Source organism: Phocoena sinus, chromosome 4 (assembly GCF_008692025.1).
Source record: "Phocoena sinus isolate mPhoSin1 chromosome 4, mPhoSin1.pri, whole genome shotgun sequence".
NCBI classification, from domain to species: Eukaryota; Metazoa; Chordata; class Mammalia; order Artiodactyla; family Phocoenidae; genus Phocoena; species Phocoena sinus.
In genome coordinates, this window is record NC_045766.1 from 84,055,692 (window position 1) to 84,074,737 (window position 19,046).

Here is a 19,046-nt window from a genome sequence, read left to right on the forward strand (position 1 = left end):
TGGCTCCCAGCCAGCCCAAAAGCCTCTAAGTGTTTTGCACTTGTTTCAGGGAGTAGCTGCCCGGGGATTTTTCAGCATTTTCACTAGAGAACAAAGAGTTCTTTACAAAGGGAAGGGGTGGGGGGGGGGCAGTGAGCTTAATGTCTGATATATGTTTTTCTATTTTTATTAGTTTTTCGCCTAAAAAGAGAGAGACAGGAACAGAACATTCACTCTATAAAGACACAAAGACATTCAAAAGAAATCCAGTTATCTTTTCTCCCCATCACCCCAATATATATACATAAAAAAGGAAAAGGAAAAAGACTAATTAAGTTGGATATGTTGCTCTTTTCTCGTCTTTTAATCTTTCTAAATCCAACTGTTCTATGCTCACTCTATGCTATTTTTTTTCTACTCACAATAAAAGTTGTTCAGGATTCATCCTCTGCTGTCATCTCTTTACCCATTCTGGGTCCCTAAAATCCTGTGCAGGAGAGAACAAGACTCCACAAAATAATCAATTTAGTGGCAAGAACGTCTTCTACTTTTGCCACTTAGGTAAAAAGTTAATTATGGGATTTGGGTTCCCAAAATACCAATGGGGTACATTAGTTCATTCGGTCTCACAAGTTTTTGCATCCGTTTAATAGGTACCGCTTGTGTCACTTGTCAGTTATTAAGAAAAGATACTAAGGGAACAGATATTTGTATTTTAGTTTTGTTTCTATTTAATGACGTAAATTACAAAACCCCCAGAGAGATTACTGCCCCATCCGTGATACACTAGTTCAAGCGAAATATAGTCTAGACAGAGATTTTTCTACGATTCTGATTGCCACGTAGCTTTGCGTGTTCTCCATTTGATTTTTTGCCTATGCATGTATATTTTCACCATGAATTTGTGTTTGTAGCAAACATTCCAGAATGCTTATCATTTTCAAATTAATGCTCCAACAAAAGAAGAAAGAAATCATGTGAACTGTCTGTGCAAGACGTGTAAACAATTCCACCTTTTACATATGCTGTACATTTATATCTTTATACTGACATCCTTGAATTATAAACTCAAGGAAATGTTTTCTTTCTAAAAGTTCTCCTCCTAATGCATTTATATTTCAATTGTTATTTGGAAATCTCTTTAAGATACTTAATAGACACAAAACTGAACTGGGGGAAAATTCACAAGCACCACAAAAATTCTTAAATATACATTATGTACAGTACCTAACTACAGATAACTATTTTACTAAGTGGAAATCAGCTACAACAGTTATTTCAAGATTCAGAAACTCTTTTCTTCTTTTTTTTTTTTTTTTTTCATTCACTGAAAGTATAATCTGTTCCTGTCCCTGGGGTGGGAAACTGTAGGGAAAATATATACATTTTTCCATATTTTTAGAATACATTTAAGTAACTGCTTCTTAAGGGTGTAATACATATCAGGGCAGAGGGTGGTGTCTAGTCAATAAGCCCTTCTGGCTGGGAGGTGTGAGCGCCTTATGTTTGAAGTAACTTGATAACAAGGAGCCTTTTCGGGAAACCTTACTGTGTATGTGTTGCCTCAGTAATGACCCACCAGAAAAAAAACAAGAGCTAGGTGGCCAGTGTTTGCGCTTGAAGTCGCTGAAAGACATTAGAATTAGGGGAACTTTTGGCGAATCCAAATTTTTCTAGGGTAACTCACTTCTTACCGTTATGTGTTTTCCTCAGGAAAATTCTTATATTGCCTTGAGACTTTTCTGTATTTTTGTAGAGATTTTTAATGCTCTTAAGAGTGCTTAAGGAGAAAAAGATCTTTAAAAACAAAGTCATCAAAATAAGAGAAAAGAAACTCGGTCTTGAAAAAGTTTTATATTGAAGGCAAGAGCTTTTTTTCTTTCCCCCTTTTGGCTTGTTTCTGATTTTTTTTTTCCCCTTGAACTCTTTTGTTGCTGTGGGCTGTTGTGTTTGCATTTTTGTTTTTTGTTTTGTTTTCTGCTTGTGCTTTTTTTTGTTGTTGTTGTTGTTCTATTTTTAACGTAACCAAGGGGGTCTATGAAAGAGACAGAGGGGCTACTGGAAGAGGCTGTTACTGAAAGCTGCACTAGCCCTTCTTGATCCCAACTCAGGCAGCTCCTATCAGCCAGTTGTGCCGCCAGGAGTACAGTGAAAGGTGATAGCTGTCATTCTGGGATTCTTCGTGCATCTGACCTGAGAGTAACACATTCACAGTCGAGGAGAAAAGGGAAAAAAAATAGAGGAGGAGGAAAGAAAAGCTCTTTGAGCTGGAATACACTGGCCCTTTCTTCCTGTAGGCAATCCGCTCCAGTTCTTGGCGACGTGTCCTGCACTATCAGATATCATATGACTTTTTATTTAGATTCCTTTTCGGAGAATGGCCTGTTAGGACTCTGTTTGTTTTCTTTTATTTAATTTCCTTCTCCCCTCACCCGCTAGTTTTGTGTATCTGTGTGTGCGAGAGAGTGTGTGTGTGCGCATGCATATGTGTGTGCAGTTTTTATCTTTGTTTTTGTTCTGTTGATCTGATGCTTTCTTTAAGGACAAAGCTTTAATTATTTCAGTGTACTGGTTTAATCATTTGCCAAAAAGAAACCTCATTCTAGGCTTTTGGGGGGTCCATTTTTAGACATGTCCATTAACACATGAGGCTGGAAATCCTAAATGCTTGCTGGTCGGCCCTTGGCCCATTCCCTCACCTTAATTTCACCCTCCCCCTCATCAGCATGCACAGTAGTATAAGTTAGGAAACACCTGTGCTGAGTTGAGAGGGAAATAAAAGTAGAAGCAACTTCTTCAAATCTGCACTCCTAGTTTCACTTTAATAAACTTTTTTTTAATCACTGATTTTTTTTTTTTTTTTTCTGGCACCCTCTGCTGAGCTTGAAAGCATCAGAGATACTGAACGATGTGTCTGTGGAGCTTTTGTGAGGCCAGCTGAGCACCCCTGGAAAGTAGAGCAGGGGCTGAAAGTCATTCAGTGACTTAAGAATTAAGTGAGAGATTTGAATAAGATCTGTGAGATCTGTGGGCCGGGCAGGGTTTGGTGATAGATGGTAAAATGGAATACTTAGGGTTACTCAAGGAGGAGAAAAAATTTCCAGTCAGGGTAACACAGGCATTCCTGCTGCAATTAGGGCCTTAAAAACTGTATATAAGCCAATTTTTATTTTGTGTAACTCAAAATTTAACTAATAGATATGTGATTGCCTTCCTCTCCATGGCTGCTATGTAAAACAGAGGAATTATACTGACATTATTCCTGGGTTTCTCCTAAATTTTTGAGGTATTTCTTTTTCAGTTTTCAAGAGTTCAGATTTTAGTTAGCAAAAGAAAAACATAACTTCTCTAGGTATGCAAATAGTTTCCTATGCATTATTCTTATCAACGCATAACCTATCTGTACGTAACGTAATATATCCTATTTGTATCAGGATTTTTTTTGTATAGTAACAAGCAAGACTGCCTTGAAGGTACAGATGACCATTACATTCTTTAAACTTATAGTTTTTAGTTCCTTGTTACTCTCCCCAAAATTATTTTTTACAGACCTTAAATATCTACTGCCTTATCTTAGCCCAAGGTGAATTTTGTTGAAACTTAGAGGGAATTTTATTCCACCTCTTAATTTAAGAGTATCCAGAAGGGAAGAGGGAACTATTTTTCGTTCAACAAAAATTTTAGAAGCCTTTTTTTTCCCCAGCAGAAAACTCCAAAACAGCTTTGTCTCAGAACGTTAAACTTGGCATGGATCAGAAATGTGAGTTTTGCTTTGTTTGAGGAAATTTGTTTTTGAAACAACAATGTTATAAATATTTTTAAATTGCCTGCTGAGCATGCGCTGTGTCTGACTTTATTCATAGTTTTAAACACACACCAAAGTGCAGTCTTCTGAATGGCCACAGGTAAGGCTGTTGATTTGTAGGATCTTTCTCAGAGCCACCTTCAGTGAGTCTACTCAGTTTTCCAGAAGGGAAAAGGGCGAGAGCTGAGTTTAAACCTGGATTCCCTTCTAAAAACCATAGAGCAAAAGTAGATTCCCCCATTAAGGCTTGCACATTATACTTAGGGTAAGTACTATTCAACTTTCCTTTCTTATGGGAGTCGCCTGCCTTAACTTTTCGGCTTACTACTAGCAGAGTAAAATAAGAAAAAAATTGAACTCAATGAGGTATTTGACTGAAGTAGAAAATTTGCAGATTTTTAAGGGCATTTATTGTGCATAAATTTGGGGATCCGAGAATTTGCCAGTGAAAAGATAGCAGCTCTGTGCTTACAGAGCAAAGATGTGCTAGTCTGAACATGCCTGATCTCATCTGGAACCGAAAGCTAAATCTAGGTGGGCCTGTAATAATACCAGAAAAAGAACACATGTATCTTTTGTGCAACCTTATTTTTTAAAAAAAAAACAACAGGCTTCCAAAGGGAATGACAAAGAAGTAGGTTCTCCTCTTGCTGAATAAGTAGTCATACTTTGCTCCAGGAGATATAATATATTTCCAGTTGTTTTGGGTTGTTTTGTTTCATTTTGTTGTTGTCATCCCTGTGGAAGTATATTCTTTCCTGTCGGTGACTGTTAACACTTTACATTTTTCAGAATGCTTTATCTCCATTAACTCCATTTGATGTTTCCTCACTTGGTTACCTTTTTCAAGTCTGCGATGACCCTCTCAGGCTTTGCAATTCTTATCGATTCTTGCCAGAATATATTTATTCATTAGCTGTTTGTTATAGTTATGGTGGAGATGATCTCATTTTTCAGGCCTTTATAATTATCCAAACAAATTTCATTTTGAGGTGAAATTTCTCATAGCTTTTCTTGACTCAGAACTGAACTTGTCTTGCAGAGGCTTGAAGAAAAGCCAACTAGCCGTTTTCTGAGAACTAAATATTCTAAGAAATGCAAATGAAATTTTTTACAAAATACATATTGTGCATCTATGCAATGCTTTTACTAATTTTTTTTTCTTTCCATGATTTAAAATAGAACTTGAAAATTAAATGTTATTTTTAAAAAAGAAAAAAGCGTGCCAGGTTAATGCTGATACTTTAAATGCCCAATTTAAAATAATTCAAAGTTTTTATTTCTATGCAACATATCACCTTTCAATGTCAGTCAGTAATCCTTTGTGCAAATATACATATATATATACACATGCACACACATACAGAGACACAGCTTCACTTTACGTTTATATTAATTCTAGTTTTGCATGAAAGAGGATTAGCCTTAATGCAAACTTTTATTAATTTATTATATTTTATTATTTTTCTGTAATTTAAAAATCCAATTATTGCCTCCCTCCGATTATTTTATATACATATATATTTATTAATGTCTTTTTGTATTCTAATAATTTATCTCAACTTATAAAGTATTTTTATAAGTCTTACATACTCCTGAATTTTATGCAGCTGTATTAACATTCAGGTTTATTCCGATACGATTTGCTTTGTTCCGTATCTGTTACTGTGTTAAACAAGTTTTTTTACTTTCCCAATCTAGAAAGGCTATGGCTATTTTTTCTGTATATTATTTCTATATGTCTTCAGTATTCTGAAGAAGAAAACTTTTTAACCTCATGATCCCCTGGAAAGCTTTCAAACAAGTAGGAGAAGTAATCTTTACCTTGCTACTCCCATGTCTGGTCTGTTTGCTCTCACTATACCACGCCCCGCCACCAGCAACCCTGAAAACACAACAGTTATAAACATGATATGATAACTTTTCTGATCATAGAACCAGGAAATACCAGAGAAAATTGTGGCATATGTAGGAAAATGCCAAGTGCTTCTCCAGTAAGATCAGCTGTTTTTGTACTTTTTTTTCTCTCCTGAATTTTGTTTGTGACTTTTTTGGCTTGCTGAAGCATATCCCCATAATCTTATGAAGCCACAGCAAATTCCCAGTGCCACAACAGCACTGTGCAGCTGGGGAGAGCCCAGAAGAGCTGATCCTGGGTGGCTGCAGACTTCCCGAGCAATGATGTAAGGCGGGAGGAGTAAGTAGGCTACTCTTCCCTTTGCTTCTTACCTGGGCTGCCAACTGGTCAGGTAGAACGATTTTTTTCTGTTGCTTTCCCTTCAGCTATTTGGGGCTTTTCCTTCAATTACCAATGGATTTCTACCTTTTTCCAAGGATGATTTATCCAGCAAAGCATCCCATTTTTCTTTCATATTGAAACATGGAAAGCTTTGGAGACTGGGAAGGGCAAAGGAAAGGGGCTCAGGGTAACTGGGAAATATTCAAAATGGCATCAGACTCAAAGCTGTTTGGGGGTCTGTAACTTTTCCGTTCTCCCCAGAGCCTCTACGAGGTTGAAAGTAGTGAATGGGATAACTATAGGGTACAAACTGTGATCTAACTAATTCAGTAGATGGAGCTCTTCCCCCTAAGTCTGTATTTAAATTAACGTCCCACTCTGGTTTGTGGGGCTCTCTGTTTCAAGGTGTGTCATTACCACACATATAAACTCAAGGGCCTAGATTGCTAGGAAAGCGATTTCCTGACACTTTTCAAAAAAGGATGCAGCACTCCGCTTTGAAACACAAAACAGCACAGGGGAGAAGGAAGGATGGGGTGGGAAATGAAGTTTACATATCTAAATTTCTCCCTATGTTTGTTGATATTCTCAAGTGTGAAGTTAACTCCTAACACTATAGAAGTGATTATTACTGTAAATGTAGAAAAATGTATGGAACATACAGGATTTGGTCTGTGTTTGTTGCAAATCTTCCAGGCTATCTGAACTGTGCAGATCTCCTCTCATTTGATTCTGCAAAGGAATTTTAATACTGTAATGTAATTGTTTCATCCAATTAGTCTAGAGAACCTGGCTGAAATGTGACAAATTCTAAATTGTGACGGTGCAGAGGAGGGCAAAGCAGCTGTATTAGGAAGGTGCCTTTATGGAAGCCAAAATATTTTCAGCAATAACTGAAAATAGATCTCCAGTATCTGCTTTAATATGGAAAGAACTACTTGTTTATTTCCGCTTAAATTAATTGAAATGAATAATTGTCATAAAATTTGCATCAGTGTTACAGTATTCTCAGTACCAAAAGGATAAAGTTCGATCATGTCCTTGCCTGGTACCAGAAGAGAAAATATAGATATTCTGTAGTAAATTATCTTTCTTAGTGGAATGTCTTCTCCCAGATTGGAGATATTACTGAATATCTCTTGTTAAATCTTGATAAGATCATTTGGCCAAAGTAGAACTGGGCTTGGCTTTAGTACCAAAAGAAATAGCATTTTTAAGGGACTTGGATTTCCTTTGCATACCACGTGTCTGAGTCCGATACAGTCCAGAAAAACAGAGAGGATGAGATGAAATTATTCCTAAGCAGCCGCTGTAGGCCAAACACTGAAACAGTGCCAACCTGGACCAATCAGGCCAGCTTCTCAGAAGATGCATGCTTTTGTCGAACACTTACATGAAGAGAAAGAGGGAGGAAGCCCTTGAAATTGCATTCGTATGAATGATTCTTCACTAATTTCAATAAAGTCCATGGCAATAGATGCAATGATTTTTATTTTTTTGTAAAGAAGAAAATGTCAGTTTTCTTGTGCAGCTAAGGATCTCTGAATGCTGTACTCTGACATCTTTTGAACAAAACTATCCTTTTGAATTTAAGCAAGTAAAAAACTTCTCACAGAGAGCAAAGAGTAAAACTGATGGAAACTCAAAATCAATTCCAAACCCATTTCTGGCATGATGAGAATAACATTTGTGCTGTGTTTAAAGCAGTTTAAAACAAGAAAATGATAAAATGATCAATATACTTAAAGCCAAAAATAACCAGGAGAGAACAATCTGTAATCCATTCCAAGACCTGAAACCCTACACTTTTGATTGAACATGAAAATAAACGAATATATCTTTTATAAGGTGGCATTGTAAGCCTTATAATATAAAGAAATGATGAGATGCCAAGCTTTCAACTCTATTTAAGCTATGTTTTCAGAGTTTAGCAAAACAAAAATTTCTAGACTTAAACTATTGTAAATTTATTTATTTCTACATACCCGGACCATAGAAAGAGCAAAAGTTGAGGAATATATAGAATGCCACAATGGACTACATTGCCACTTCACAGTCTATGTACGTTCTTTATTTATTTGAAAAAAAAAATTAAAACTACAGCAAAAAGAATTTTTTTAAATTTATTTATTTTATTTTTGGCTGTGTTGGGTCTTCGTTGCTGCACACGGGCTTTCTCTAGTTGCAGCGAGCAGGGGCTACTCTTCGATGTGGTGCATGGGCTTCTTATTGTAGTGGCTTCTCTTGTTGCGGAGCACGAGCTCTAGGCATGTGGGCTTCAGTAGTTGTGGCGCGTGGGCTTCAGTAGTTGTGGCGTGCAGGCTCAAGAGCGCAGGCTTAGTAGTTGTGGCTCACGGGCTTAGTTGCTCCGCAGCATGTGGGATCTTCCCGGACCAGGGCTTGAACCCGTGTCCCCTGCATCGGCAGGCGGATTCTTAACCACTGCGCCACCAGGGAAGCGCAAAAAGAATATTTTAGACTATATCTGAAAGTGAATTAGTCACTGTGGAACGGACTTGAATATTTCTTTAAAAATACCTTGACTCTTGGGCTTCTCTGGTGGCGCAGTGGTTGAGAGTCCGCCTGCCGATGCAGGGGACACGGGTTAGTGCCCTGGTCCGGGGAGATCCCACATGCCGCGGAGCGGCTGGGCCCGTGAGCCATGGTCGCTGGGCCTGCGCGTCCGGAGCCTGTGCTCTGCAATGCGAGAGGCCACAACAGCGAGAGTCCCGCGTACCGCAAAAAAAAAAAACTTAACTCTTGACTAATTTATTAAATTCAACACACACATAAATATAAATCACGCATATTTTATCCTTATTGCTTTACTAGATTGAAAGACTAAGTTGACATCAATACATTTTGAAACTATGGATTCAAGGTCAGTGAAATGCCACTGTCCAAGTTTACAAAAACCTCTCTAGACTTAAGATTTTGCCCCAATGAACGACTTTCTACCAACCTTTCCAGAGTCATTCGACTGGCTAGTTATTTATTGATCAGATAAAATAACATTGTCCTTCTGGATGAAGAAATCCTGGCTGAAAAATTAAAATGACAACAAATTGCAAAAGCACATTTAATTTCGTTGACCTAAGGTGCAGTAGGAATGATGATAATTCTAATGAGCACTGTGACGAATGTAACTACAAAGAAGCATGTGTGATTACATCCGGAAGAGTGACCTCAGTGGGCAAGGTCAGAAGGGTGAGACACAGGAGCCATGACAGAGCGGAGGCTAATGATGAAAATTATTGGAGATGCTTAAAGCTTGTAGCTGGCTGCAAAACTAACAGATACCAAAAGAAAGAGTCCATGAATTTTAAAAGTAGATAGAAAGGCAATACTTTTCCTTATAGGATATAATCGAGTGTAGAATTCACTTTTGCAGAGAATTACAACAACCTCCTGAGCTTTGGCTGTCCAGTGTGGTAATAGTTGTAAAGAGCTGTTATGCTCACCTGCTTAAAGATTCATATAAGTGTAATTGTTATAGCAACTTGTTATGCTATTGTTTGAAGTTGAAAAGCTCTGCTTTAAGTGTCGACAAAGCAAATGTCAGCATCACAGAATCATAATCATGGCATCTTAGAGCTTGAAAGAGCCTTAGATATCTCAATAAAGGTGAGTGGGTTACCAAACTCTCCAGAAAGGAATACTGAATATCTGGTGCAGGACCATGTAGAATTTTTCAAAATATGTATTTTATATATTGTGACTTACATTTGGAAAACACTATTTAATAGAAAAGCTTAAAAAACAGAGAAACTAAAGCTCCACAATTCATCTTGACTAGTGGTGCTATACATTGGATTCTGTGAACCAGGGGTTCTAAATAGAGAAGAATAGAAACTTTTCAGTAAAGCACAAAATTTTATTTTCACCAAAGGGACAGGGTGTTTAACAGAAGAAGAAATGCTATTTGGGCTAACACCACGCTAATAGGAAAATGTAAATGGAAAAGTGATCAAACTTTCTCAAGATGAGGAAGGCAAATTGTACGAGAACTCAAGCTTTCTAGCTTCTGCTCTACACCACAAGCCTGACCCCTAAAACAAATTTTATATAAATAAAAAGTGGATGATATTCCAGAAGTAATTGAGGAAGAAAGCAGAGTAAGCAGGCCCTTAGCGTTCCTATTTCTATACCAATAACCCTACCTTACATGGGGTAGGGGGCAAATATGTGTGGTAAGGATAAGGCATTCTGGGGAATGAAAGAAAATGCACCCACATTGACACTCCGTGGACGCGCTCTGCTGTTAACGTTGCTTCCCTCATGCAGCCCTCACATCCCCTCCAAGGTAACCTTGTATCTCATTTCTCTTCTTCCCTCTATCCCCACCAAAAGAAAAAGAAAAAGAAAGAAAAGATTTTGTAGTCAGAAAATCCTTTAGAAAGAAGTCCTTCTCCTTAGAAATCTTCCTGTACAAATCAATGTATCTAACTGTTGTATCAGAATGTGAGTTCTAATCAGAGGGTACTGAGTTAATAAGTTTAAACACATTTTAACAGGGTTCCTCCTTGTCTCCTAAGTGCACCCTACATTTCCACACCCCTGTTCTTTTCACCTGGTGCTTCCAAGTAGAGACAAATTCTGCCTTCTCTATTTCTACAGTACTCTATCTTTTAATGGCTTTAGTCATATTCACTCTTATAGATTAGCCATTTGTATGTTTATTTGTAATGTAAGGAACAGGTCTATGTAATCTGGGCAGTGCCCTTAATTTCACTGGGCCTCAATTTCCACATCTATAAGTAGGAAAATGATAACTACCTTGCTGGGATATTGTAAGAATTCCTGCAATGGAGTATATAGAGTGCTTAGTACCATGACCAGCGCATGATCATCTCTCAGTATCATTGTTGTTGTTTCTACTACTACTATTATTAATATTCCCTTTCCCCTAGTCCTTCCCCAACAGTATTCTTTTCGAGATCATAGATTGATCTTATTGAGTTCAAAATCTCTTCAAGCAACAAACACAATGACTTTTACATAATAGGAGCTGAATAAAAATATATTGAATCTTTTTTGTGCAAGTCCATAGGCCCCATTACTTCCTTACAAAGATCCTTCGGTTCTTTCCTGGAAGTTTAGAATAGTCAGCCCTGGCCAACCTATGGACGCCATAAACGATATCAGTATTGCTCACTGTAGACTGTCGGTGCCGCCTGCCTTCCCTTTCAGGTTTCACACAAGCCCCCCAATCACATAGGATTGCTCTTTGCAGCATCCCCAGAAGTGTCAGCTTATCGTTCTGTTTCATGTGATTAATGAGCTGGTTATACCTCTGTCTGCAGCCTGAACTAAAAACTTTCACTTTGGAGAGCAGGTCAAGATACCGAATTTAATTTTAGTTGCATCTGTTATAAGCCAATTGTGTATTCGTTACATTTATAAATTCCCTCTCCAGCCATATATTTTCATGGCTGTTGAAAGCTCCTGAATCTGTGTTGAATGCCCTTAGATTTTACTTTGGGGACCAGAAAATGAGGCAGTGAGACATTTTTGAGAGCTAGCTGTCATCTTTGGCATTTCTTCCTTTTAGTGTCTAATCTGGTCTGTTTGAAGAAGGGGGCAAGTATATAATTTTTTATCTAACTTGAATGTGGTATGGTAATTCTGTATCAATGAGGTCTAGGGTCAATGCAGTTCATCTACACATTTCTGTTTTCCTGGCATGCAACCCCATTCTGTGGAAATGAGAAACTTCTAAAAACTGGAAATGATAAAATAGCTTGAGGCATGTCAGGGTAGAGATATAGCATTAAATACTTCAAGTCAGCTGTAGGCAGGATGGCATGCAAGGTGGACTCGAGGTGTATATGGATCTTACTGGTTCTTCAGGGTTACAGTGAATAGTGAGAAAATAAAAGGGGGTAAATCACATGGCCATAGCTGAGGAGAAGCTGACCGTAGGGTGTGCTTAAATCAGGAAGTATGCTGCATCTTAATCAGCCAGAAGTTCCATTTATTTGAAAGTGAGCTGGTATTTGTGAGGGGAACAAGGTCACATTTAGTAGAACTGGTAATTCAATAAAGGGTTCTGACTTTGCCAGAGTAATTGTGTTGGCATCAAGAGAAGAAAGTTTTGCAGATTTCTCTGTGTGCACTTGCCATTACTGGTGTTCCTGGTGGGTGGCTGAATCATCCTGATGGCATTCAACAGGAACCAGCTGCTGAGAATATTAAAATGCAAGCATTTATTCCTCTAGAGAGACAGTAGCATCTGCAAAGTTTTCCTATCTTGATAGTACAGATAATCCCAGGGAGCACACTCTAGTAGTTTTAACTCTCTATTCATTTATACATTTTCTTTTATCATTATCGTCAGTATCTCAAGTTCTAACAGGAGAGAAGAATGCCTGAATCCACATCAGGTTGTAGAGACAGATAGGAAGCACTTAGCCAAGGACATGGGATTGCCTCTTGCGCTTTACCTTGAATTATGATCCTCAAGGGGAGAAGCTGGCATTTTTCTCCCTTGGCTTGCCTTCACAGCAAAGGGCCACCATACTTTTAGTCTTCAGAGCTCCACCACCAGCAGGAAGAGAAGGCCTTGAACTTCCTCACCCTCAATACAGACTTCTTTGGAGCTTTCCTTTTTACTTGTAAAACTTGTGAATTTCTTGCTTTCCTTGTGTGATTTGTTGTTGTCTTGTTTTGTTGAGCTAGCATCAACAGTTGGGGGAAAGGGCGGTACAGAAGGGAGGTTTGGACTCCGTAATCTACTAGGTCTTTTCCATCTCTAATATTTATGAATAATGTATTGAACTGATGGAAAAAATGTTGAATATGTTCGTTATGACTTATATTCACCGGTGTGTTGCCTAGAATATAAAAGAGCAAAGCAGTTGCAGCATAGCTAGTTCCTTACAATAAATGTGCTGGTACGACAGAGCTCTGTATCCTTTCCTATTCTACTATGTGTCGTCCCCAGACACACACTCTACGTGTCTGAGTGGCAACTGCAGACTGGATACTGGATGGGATGACAGCCAGCCCAAGTTCTGTAGGGAACCGGGACGTTCCTCGTAGAGTCTAGGTCCTAAACAGCAGCATCTTTCTTGAAGGTCCTGACTAAGCAGTCTTCTTCAAGGGAAATCGCTGAAGCCAGTTTCACATCACAGATGCTGCTCAGGTGCTGTTATGCTGCAGGGGTTACAGTTCTTACCATCAGAAAAGAAACTTATTTTGTCCCTTCATTTTAAAAAAATCGGTGTGGATAACTAATTTCTTGGCAACATTAGGTTCTAATATAGAGGAGTAAGAGTGGCAGATATTTCAGAATTAACTGTTATTTATCTTCAAAATTTATTATGTTTTTCTCTACCAGTTTTCTTTCACAATTGTGTTTTGTTTAGGACATATTAAAATAAAACTGTATTTCCTAAGTATTTACCAGATAATATTGGGAAATAGTACCATGACAAGAGGCAAGAAATCGAGGATTTTTTTTTATTCACACAAATAATTAACAAAATAGATAGTAAAGAATTAAAACAATACCAAAATAGTCTTTCCTTGGCCAAATAACAGGCCAATTTTTTAAATCAAGTATAGCACTGTGAGCATCGTGCCAATATGTACCAAAATAGAGAAGGACTATCTAAGGTCAAGAACTTAGAGGGTGTAGCCCTAATGTAGAGTAGAGGACAGTTCCAAGATGCAGCAGTTCACAGAAAGGTGCAAAGAAATGTTTGGCCTGTCTGAGATCCCAGGAGAACAGCAGGGAATTGACAAGTGAGTTCTGCTTCATAGAAGCCTTTGCTCTTGTTGGGTCAGTTCAGAGCCAACAGACTAGCTCTTGTGAAAGGTGAGTCCAAGACCTCACTTGTACCCATATCAACTATTACAGTGACATTAACTCAAACCAACTGCCCAGCATTATTTATCATTATTACCTTTCAGAGGTGATTTTTTTTTCTTATGCTTTCTTAAGAGCTAAAATCCATCCAAATCCATGAAGAGCAAGCATAAACTTAGAGCAGACACATTTATCGCTAGTTTATAATAATCTCAGAGAGGAGGAAAAGAGAGGGGGAAAGAAAGTACCGAGGGAAAAAAAAAAGTGTAAAATCTTTTTTCAGGAAAATTGCCTTGCCAAACATTTAGATCAGGTCGCTCAAAAACAATAATGGCTACCCAATTCCAGAGTGGTATAACCTGAGAGCAGATGTGACAGGTTTTTTTTTTTTCCAGCTCCACCCTTCCTTACAGGACAAATCACTTAACCTGTCTATGTAAGAGTGTATTTGTCAAATAAATAGAAAACCGTCTATCCTCATCTCCTTCTCAGTGGTATTGCTAAGGCTGACTGTGCACACATATATAAATGTATATATTATAGCTATATATTTCCAGCAGGAGAATGATTTCAAAATAAGTGAATCAAGATTTTATATATGCATCTGTTGTGAAGGTCAATCACTTTTTCTTTTTTTAATTTTAAGACCTCCTCTGCTAATTACCAATGTTAAAACACTTGAAAATGATGACTGAACCTATATCACCTCTGTGGAATGGAAGACTTTTTGAAATCTAAACATAATTATAGAGATTCAAACACATTTCCATCTACTTATGGACCCTAGTGGCCTTACTCAAGGCAGTACAAACCTATTAAGCAAAAAACAAAAAAAAAAAGAAAAAGAAAATAGATTAGTTTTGCCAATAAATATCTTTTTAAAAAAATCCTGTATCAAGGTATAATTCTGGCTGTAGAAGTGAACTAGTTCTCTATATTAGACCTTATTTTTTTAGAAAATGGAACAGAGATGTATAGTAAGGGGAGGGTAAGTGTCAGCCTACACAAACATCCTAGGCATCTGCCCAGGCTACTGGTCTGTCCCTACGAGAATCAGGCTCAGTATATATAAAGCCCCTAAGATCATTGGGAAAGAGGTCACATTCATCTATTTGGTACTGCTGTTATTCTTTTGATGTTCGTCTTGGCTACTTAATCTCTGCTTTCTATATACAGACCTCAGTGGAATGATAATGACATGAGGAGGGCAGGTGAAGATAGATAAATGTGATTTTTTAGACATGACCATTACCCTCTAATGCCTTTTCTCTGGTCCATTCCAAGCATCCAGGAAAGAGAAACTTAGCTTCCATGGAGAGTGAAGTCATAGCTCCGACTTAGCATAATGAGACAGAAAGAGAGAGAGAGAGAGAAAGAGAAAGGGAGCAAGCACACTGTTAGTGAACCCAGTGAGTTTCTGCTGGGCTAAGACCAGGTTCTCCTGTTTCCTCTATTTTTTCCCAAACTGAAAAGAGTTATTGTGGTAATTCACCTGTGTTTCTGAGCCTGAGCACATGCCCAAGACCTGCTCAAGGTAAGCCCAGTAAGAAATCAGGAATAGGACTTATATCCAGGAAACTCAGCTTCTTTTTAGTAACTTCTGCTTGCTTTGTTTTGTTTTGTTTTGTTTTTCAGGGAAATTTGTGTTTTTAGAAAATATGTTTCAATTCCCAGACATTGATATCCTGGGCATCTTTGGGTGGTGACAGAAGTGGGGATGGTGGCTGTAACAAATGTAGCAGAAGCCAGTGCAGTTGTACTCTCAAACATGTTGGCAGACCCCACATCTTTCTGATCCTTACTGCAGGATTCCGTTGCCTCCTTACCCTAAGAAGACAGGGTTAACTGAGAGTTTTGAGAGTGGTGGTGCATCTTTCTTAATTTAGGTCTTGGTGACTATGGGACTAGAATGCCTTGGTGAAAACAATACAGCTAGAATCAGGACCACCTTCCTGGCTGTACGACCCGAGCGGTCACACCCAGGGCTCAGAAGGGCCCTGGGCTTGGTTTAATGCGCTGCTGTTGCTGTCTTGAAATCCTTAATGATTCTTTTAATAAAGGGCCCCACATTTTCATTTTGCCTTGTGCCCCACGGATTATGTAGCTGGTCCTGCCTGGAATTTATCTTTTCCCGGCATGCCAACTGAAGGTACCAGTCACATATCTTCTCTTACTTAAAATGATCTTCTTTCTCGATTCCTCAGAAGCTAATTCCTGTGTTCAACTCTGAAGATTTCTGTCCATACAATATGGTTCAGAAGAACCCATCTCTCCTTCCTTCCTCCAAACACTTTGATATGATTATCATCAAGATGGTCTTGTTTTGTAATCAGAAACTCTGTAGTGGTCTCAGCCAAATATTTTTTTGCTAGAGGTTAATACTTGGGAGAAATAGCTGTAGTAATGAGGTCTTTGCCCATTATTGGCTCGTTAAAATAGGCTTCAACCATTAAATTGAGATTTAAAAAAGAACATCTAACATTCAGCTTATTTTAGACTAGGACTTTCCAACCACTGTGTGATCAAACACATCAGTGTACTCAACAAACAGTTTCATCTCCCAGCTCTGGCCTGGGCTTCCGTCCCTCTTAAGCTCCTTCATTGCTGCTGCTGTGTGTTCCACGTCTTTCTCATGACCCCTTCTGCCTTCAACTCCTATCAATCCTTTCATCCTTCTTACCCCAAACTGGCATTAGCATGAGGGAGTTCCTCGCTTTAATCTACATATGACACATGATGAGAATGATTCTGCTGAATTTTGTGCATTCACACCCCTGCCACCACCTTGCTGAGTGTGAATGCCAGGATTGTAAAGTCAGGATCAGACCCCATAGAGGTGCCTGGATTTGTCCTCAGTGATAGTTTGTTAGGACTAGGTCTTAACCAGAAGCATTCAAGGCTCCTGACTCCCAGCCAGATATGCTTGTGATTATTCAGGGCATCCTCAATATTCCCAAAAGATATATTCTAGATGACTGGGTTGTAAACCAGTTTCTAAGCACCCATAACCAGGAGGAGGAGGAAATATGCCAGAGGAACTAGGAGCTGGGAGAAGGAACCTGAATGGCCACCTAAAGCTAGTTAGCCTCCCTGAACCTATAAAATACTTCCTACCACTAACAGTGTCTCCTGGCTTACCGGGAGGGCCCAGAGAGAGGCTCGTCTGACACAAAGCCTCACTCACATCGAAAACTCTGGAAGGAGAGCCCCTTCCACCTCCCCTCCTCCTCTCCCGTGCCCTCTCTTCCACACCTCTGTTCTCCCTCCCCCATGAAAGGAAGGAAGGCAGAGGAATCTGATGGAGAGGTGCCAGACTGTACATTCCCTGTGAGTTTGAATTATAGAAGATTAGAGTAACCTTTATTTGCCTGAACCAGGTAGGCTGAAGTTTGCAAGTTTTCAAATCAATGCTGACCTCCTGTCTAGTGACAGTACAACCATGGCACAGAGGAAAGGTCAAAAGCATTACTCAGAGACCATGGCATCTCCCAAGAGATTTTTCAGTGGTTCACTAGCTCCGGACAAGGCCCTGAGCAAAAACTGCTAAACAGAGTGAGTCCATTTCAGTCATGGCCACTCCCTTCCTCCTCTCCTCTGCCTCCAGGGCCCAGGGTCCTTGTGTTCAGCTGATTTTTCCCTTCAGCCTCCCCAGTTCCAAAATTATCCCTATCCCCTCCCCAGCTCCAACTCAAAACTACTTTACACTGAGGTAACCCTCTTGGGATTGAAGTGATTAGAGCATCCAGGCACGAATGGCTTAAACCCCTACGTTACGTTTGCATCTCAGAAGAAGTGTTGGAAATTGAAATGTACCTCATTAACAAGGGGGCTTATGCTCCTTGCCCACAGCAGGTGGCTGTCCCTTCTGAGCTAAACTGTCTGCCTAGAATCAGCCATGTCCTGATACATCTGTACCCACCCGTCCACTTCTTTATCTTTGGTCACGTATGTGACGTGACTTCAGAAAATCAAACTTTCTTCTGGGGGTGCGGGGTGGATGTAGGTTTACATAGTGAATAATCAAACCCGGGATGATTGCAGAGGCTCTCTCTCACAAAAATATGCCATGGTATCATTTCTTTATATAAAATGAAGCTTCTATCTGGGATAGCCAAGGCTCTAATAGATATGGTTATGAAAGTAGTGTAAATAAGTTTAAAACCCCACTGCTTTGAGATTAGTCAAGGCTCCTATCTCCTGTGAACTCTGAGCATTTTACAAATTTGAATAATCAGTCATCTTGAGTTTCCTCTTTTGCACGGGAGGATATTAAGGCTCATATTGGACACAGCTTTTTTTTTCCGGGTCAGCCAACTCAGCGGCGGAGCTGATTTGGGGGCCCTTGGCCCCTAGGGAAGTTTAGCTTTTCTATTTGACAATTGGGGGAATGCCTAAGACCTCCTCCGTCCACTGCTGCCAGCTTCTCCATCTTCTTGTCGTTTCTCTTTACTAGTTGTTACTCCTGTGATGTTAGAGAAAATGTTAGCAGGAGAATCAAAGGGAGGAGATGGAGCATTAGGGGAACATTAGCAACTATTGAGAAGACATTTTGACCTATTTCTGTAGTTATCAATTTAATAGTATTTGTTGCCAGGAAATGCACTGATGGCGGGTGGGAGGTTGGATTGCACTAGCAGCCTGCTCTCAGGGGCCCTCCAGTTTCAGGAGGTGGTAATTCTAGTTAATAAAAGGGTGAACTTCAAACACATTTTAACCAAATCAAATTGTAGCGGGAAATATCATATTACTGATGTTCAAGCCAACTCACAGCTGGTAATATTAGTCAGTATATAGGCCCCAAATTCTGACTTTCCAGCATTTTCAGATAAGTTTCTGGCGGCAAGCGAGTCCCCCAGGCACCTTGTTATGCAGGAATAGGAGATTTTTAACTAACATAGGAGCTAGCATAAATGCAAAATTCTTTATTCTTGTTAGACTTTTTATAAGATTGTCAAGATATTCAAATGATATGTAACAAAGCCAAACTTCAGGTGGTTGATAGGAAATCTCCTAGAGCCAGGAGTTTTAATTTTTTTTGTTGTTTTGGTTTTTTTCTATGACATGTTGGCAAAAGATAAAAGCGATTCACTCTGCTAACCAGAGATGTTGGGCATAGTTCCCCCAACACTGATTTCATGCCATGAAGAGCACAAGGCACGGAAAAGAGCTCAGGTTTTGTGTCCTACCACTCAGACTGGAATACCAGCTTAGCC

At 39.2% G+C, this 19,046-nt stretch overlaps 1 protein-coding gene across 24 annotated transcripts in view; it reads left to right on the plus strand.

Annotated features, from left to right (window-relative positions):
• ZBTB20 (zinc finger and BTB domain containing 20) overlaps positions 1-19,046 on the plus strand; it is an 806,470-nt gene that overhangs the window by 686,621 nt on the left and 100,803 nt on the right. For 2 of the 24 annotated variants that reach the window (XM_032629564.1, XM_032629548.1), the window contains exon 1: positions 3,851-3,884. The exons of 19 other annotated variants lie outside the window; for them this stretch is intronic. The gene's annotated coding sequence lies outside the window, so the exon portion shown is untranslated. Of the gene's footprint in view, positions 1-3,838; positions 4,050-19,046 lie in introns of those variants that run through there. 3 more of the 24 variants (XM_032629562.1, XM_032629559.1, XM_032629550.1) reach the window with 3 other exon arrangements.